General features: G+C 45.0%; 1 pseudogene; it reads left to right on the top strand.

The window, feature by feature from the left end:
• Positions 1-648: 648 nt before the first annotated feature.
• On the top strand, positions 649-3,221 carry LOC102014602 (annotated as a pseudogene).
• Positions 3,222-5,459: the final 2,238 nt, after the last annotated feature.

The following is a 5,459-nucleotide window of genomic DNA, read 5'->3' as shown; positions in this document are numbered from 1 at the left end:
AAGAAACCCCAGGCCTTCCAGTTCTTACGTTTGTGTAAGAAAAACTTACATTCATTTAACTTCAAGTTTCAGATTCATGTGAAGTTCAAAACACATTCATGAGTTTCACTTTAAGTCACTGAGATTTTCATGGGTTTCTTAAAAAGACATCAAAAGCTAATCACTCAAGGCTCATTTCAATCACACGCACTCTTTTGATACTTCTGGAAACTGAGGAATAAAGAAAATTTGGGGAATTGTTTTTTTAATGTGCTTATATTTTTGCCTGCAGTCTTGAAAAAGATTGAAAAAGAGTTGAGTTCACGGCAGTGTGACAATGACTTCAAAAGGCTGTAGCTCTGATTATAGATGTGTAAGAGATTTATGGTGTGATAGACTTCATTAATCATACATATCTTCAAATTTAGTATTTAGTATGAAAATTTGCAAATGAACTTCAGATATGTTTATGTGAGACACCAGAGTTACCAGACTATGAAAATAAAACTGCTTAGGTGATGTCAAAGTCAGTCCAAAACAACTTATTGATGGAAAAATTTCAATTACATGTCACGATATTGAGGGAAAAAATCACAAATTTGTTGCTAAATTTAACTGAACAGTTAGGTTAAAAAGATCATTTTATTTGACAGCCATGCCCTTTGAATTATGAATATTGTCACCAGGGCCAGCAAGAGGAAATCTACCACCCCGTGCATGATCTCTGTGAAGACTGGTGCAGTGGAATGTCATTGTGGAGGCCCAACATGCTGAAGCCGTGCCTGAAGGACCCTGCAGGACCTGTCCTCAGGAGCACCCGCCACCACTAGTGAGACAGCCCAGAACTCCAGCAACACTGATGGCTCTGCACTGTCTAGTGGACATCACAGCATTTTGGATGGCTACTTATACTCCTGTGAAGACTGATTTCACAACTCAGAGAACACAGACTTTGCTAAACACCTGATTTTTGTGTGTACTGGGTGCAGTTTCCTGGCAAAAAACCTTGAGGACCTTCCCCTGCATAATACCAAGTGTGATTTGATGGAAGCCAGCTTTGTATAGAATGTGGCCAAGCCAGACAATCATGTAGTAGTAGAGCAGAATGTGCCTGACCTTGCAGTGCCAGTGCTCCTGACCTTGCAGGTGAGCCCAGCACTGAAGGGACAGATGGACAGGCTGAAATCATCATTGCTAAGACCTCAGTCATGAAGATGATGAGAGACAAAGCTGAAGCCCAAAACATTTATATGTTCAAGGAGAATGTCTTCAGTCAGCCTTCAGGGAAGCCTTGCCAAAACCATCAGGTGGAGAGAAAGGGGTAAAAGAGGATGACCATGCCTTTGTCAATAGGGCAGCTCCTGTCAGCTGGACATCTGCCAGCTCTGCAGATACCCCCATGGTGCCAATGGGCCCCTGATAGAATCAGTGCCAGTTGTGTCAGCTGGTATAGAATAGTTCCTCTCCCTCCAGAAGCAGCCCCCAGTGCATGCCTAGCACCATCCATACCAGCCCCTGCTCACCTCCAAGTACCTTCCTAAAGTAATGATTCCCTTGGAAGCATCCCAACATACAGTGCAGCCATGGATTCCAGCAGCTTCCTGAAGAGCTCCTTCTACAAGTAACCCTTTCCAACCAAAGCTGAGTTCTGCTACTTAACTGTGGTGAGCAAGTATCCAGAAGAGTAGCTTAAGATCTGGTTCACAGCCCAGGGGCTGAAAGAGGGTATCAGCTGGTCCCCTGAGGAGATCGAGGATGCCCGGAAAAAGATGTTCAATACAATCATCCAGTCTGTACCTCCGCCCACAATCACAGTTCTAAACACACTCCTGGTTGCTAGTGCTGGCAATGTCCAGTATCTCATTCAGGCTGTTCTCCCAGGCCATGTTGTGGGACAGCCAGAGGGCACAGCAGGGAGACTCCTGGTCATTCAGTCACTGATGACCAATGGGTCGCAAGCACCAAGCTTGTCTCTTCCACTGAAGTTACCTCTATTCCCAAGCAGTCATCTGTGATGCTCATTAATACTGTGCCTTCAAATACAGCATCAGCAGTGAAGGTGGCCAAGGCAGTACGGTCACTTGCTCCTCACTGTGTGCCCCAGAACAACTTCCCAAGCCTTTGTTGATGTTAACATCTACAAGAATAGGAAGTATCATGAACAGCTGTTGGCTTTAAAAGCAAGCTTCTTTTGGAACCAGTTCCCAGGGCAGAGCGAGCATCTGACCAAAATGACTGGGCTCAGTACCAGAGAGGTGCAGAAATGGTTGGGTGGCCAGACATACCACTGGCAGAAACTGAGAGCTCCAGCGCCATGATGCCTGGAGAGCCTGGCTCCATTCTCGTTGACTCTGTACCTGAGGTCCACTTTCCCTAGCATCCAAGGCCCCTGATGTGGCCTGCATCCTGACAGTGGCCTTGCTAACAAGCCACCTGCTGCCAAATGGCAGTCCTGGCACCAGACTCCTGACTTCACTTCAACTAAATACAAAGGTAGAGCCCCTGAACAGCTCCATGTGCTGGAGATTAGCTTTGCACACAGCCTGCTCCCTCTTGATGAGGACCTGGACCATCTGAGAAGTGAAACCAAGATGACATGGAGAGAAATTGGTAGCTCGTTTTTAGAGTGGAAAAAAGTGAATGCTGAGGAGACCAAGACAGTCAGGGAGAATGCCTTTCAGGAAGAAAAGGAGGCTGCCAAAGATGGGAGTGAAGAAGGAGAGTTGGCCAGTGAGCTGAGGGTTACTCATGAAAATGGCTCCCCAGTGACCAAACAACCAGAACTACAATTCTATCATGGCCCAGATAGGTCTGTCATGGCCAGAGGTGGTGTGTTCATTTGGGGACAGCAGGTGTGCCTTGAAGAATGCCCAGCTTAAGTGGTTTGAAGACTACAAGCATGGCAACTTCCCACCAGGGCTGCTGATCATCGCCCCTGGTAACCAAGAACTGTCGCAAGACATGACACACAAGATGCTGTATGAGGAGGACCTGCAGAACCTCTGTGACAAGACCCAGCTGAGTCCCAGCAGGTCAAGCAATGGTTTGCTGACAAAATGGCTGAGCAAACACAGGCTGTGGCAGATACAGGCAGTAAGGACCAGCACCCTTGTGCTGGAGAGCGTGTGGCAGTTCACAAAGGCCTGGGTGACACTTACTCAGAAGTGTCTGAAGATAACGAGTTATGGGAACTCAGTGCCCCTGAGGCCAGTGCAGAGCCCTGTGACACATCAAATTCCTAGACTGTACTTGAGCTAGAAAGAGACTGAATTTGACCCAATTACTATGAAGATCTGGCCAGTCTGGGATGCTGCCTGCTGTGTGGAAGAGCAAAATCCACCTCTGCCACCGCATGTGGTTCTCACATCCAGCCACTGGGCATCCAGAAGGGCCTCTGGAAGTCTCACTGATAGCCTGGAGCCCGGGCTGCCATCTTCACCCTGGGCTGCCACCACCAAGCAAATGGCAAGCGGGGGTCATTGTCAGTCCTTCCTCCCACAGTGTAGGACATTTCCTTTGCCTTCCAGAGATAAAGTAGTCCAGATTTCATATGTGTACACACAGTCAAGTTTTTAACATAACTTGTTCCTACCTACATATAATAAAACAGGTTACAAACACCTTTTAAACAATTGAGAATTGCGTACAATGCTGACATAGTTTCTCTGTTTTGTTGTTGTGGTGGTGGTGTTGCAGTGTGTGTGTGTGTGTGTGTGTGTGTGTGTGTGTGTGCGCACACACACTAATGCTTCTGAGGATTAAACCCAGGGTTTCATGCCCAGTGTGCACACTACCAATGAGCCACACAACCAACAGGCATAGTTTTGAAACAGCAAATGAAAATATGCAACCTGCAGGAAAAGCACCAATAACTTTAGCAATTTCTGGAGAAGAAAAATCAATGAAAATATTTATAAAAATTGAGTAAATCTGAGAAATGCTTTGTAGCATTTTTTTGATTAAACAACATTGTATACCACAGGCAGCAGGAGAATGCATACCTCAAATACTCCATCTTTCCCATCCTAGTTCTGAAGCTTTAATGGATAGAAAGAATACAACAACTGTAACCCAGGGAAGCTCCACGGAACATGACTGCACTTGGTACCAAGGAGGCTTCTCTCTGGGCTGACACGCAGACCATCATATGTGTAATACTGGTCACCAAATGTTACTGTTTAGCAGATCCCTCCAGCCTTTAGTACCCTACAGGTTGAACTGCATGCCTCCCTTATGGAGACCACTATGAAACAGACCTGAGCAGGACTTAAATTAACCAACTGGCTTTTCATGTTCACTTGTGAATCTGTCCAAGGTCTAGGCTCCTTGTCTGGAAATGGTGGACTTATGGTTAGCGAATCTCTGTGAGTCACTAATCCCTACTAAAACCTGGAATGGTGATGAAGCCAGAAAGCCTCAAAGGATAAGACAAGATCACAGTCAGAGACACCTGGATTTAATCTCAGCTAGATAAAGACGATAGCTTCAGGCATCTCACTCCTGGGTGGATTAATTTAACACCTTACTTGGAGAAGTCCTTGAGTGATTCAGCCCTTCTTGAGTATTCCCCTTCTTTCTTCTGATAACCAAATAAATATGGGCCACCCAGAGAAGGTTTTGGTCTTAGCCTAAGATAACCTCAAATTTTGTGAGTGAGCTCTGATCCTCCTGGAGCCCTGAAATCATTCCATTTTCCTCTTTTTATTTAGCCTTCACTGTACACTCATTTGGGAGATTGTGGACGGGATCAGCTCACAATAACTAAGGGATATTATTAACCTGATACCTCCTTTGGGTCCATCGTGTTTGTTTTCAAAGATTTTCAGGGCATTTTAGATGACTTATTAGGAAAATGAAAGAAGAATTTCAGAAAAATTGTTGCTGCTACAGTTTGATTCTGGAATGTCTCTCAAAGGCCCATGTGCCCTAGGTTTGGTCCCTGCCCCCACCATTATTGTGAGATGGCAGAGCCTTCAAAGATAAGACCTGGTGGGAAGGTTTTGGTTCTGAAACATGTGCTCTAATGTAGGACCCAGGTCTTTCGTGTGAGGCTCACGGCTTTGCTTCCCTACACATTTGTTGCCACAGCGTGCTGCTGTGTCACAAGCTTAGAGGTAACTGGACCAACCAACCATGGACAGAAACATCCAACACTGTGCACAAAAATAGAACCTTTCTCTTTATGAGTTTTCATCTCAGCATTTGCTATAGTGAGGGGCAGCTAAAACAGGCATTTCCCTGAAAACTAATTTGAATTCTTAATAGTATCTCTGGCTAAAAATGAGTTGCTAAAGAATTGTTGTAGTACTAAGTGTGAAGAAAACAATTGTAAGGTGTCCTGTTTTAAATTTCTTTGCAAATGTCTTTAAATTCTCATTTGCCTTTAAGTAAGCCAAGTTTGGAAAATGTGTGTAATGGATTATGGTCACAAATTACGAAATAAATATAACATTCCAACTCATGTTGCCAATTGCCAAACA

The sequence above is a fragment of the Chinchilla lanigera genome, unplaced genomic scaffold, assembly GCF_000276665.1.
Source record: "Chinchilla lanigera isolate Chin_1 unplaced genomic scaffold, ChiLan1.0 scaffold00129, whole genome shotgun sequence".
In the NCBI taxonomy this organism is placed as follows: domain Eukaryota; kingdom Metazoa; phylum Chordata; class Mammalia; order Rodentia; family Chinchillidae; genus Chinchilla; species Chinchilla lanigera.
This window is presented reverse-complemented; position numbering and strand designations above follow the sequence as displayed.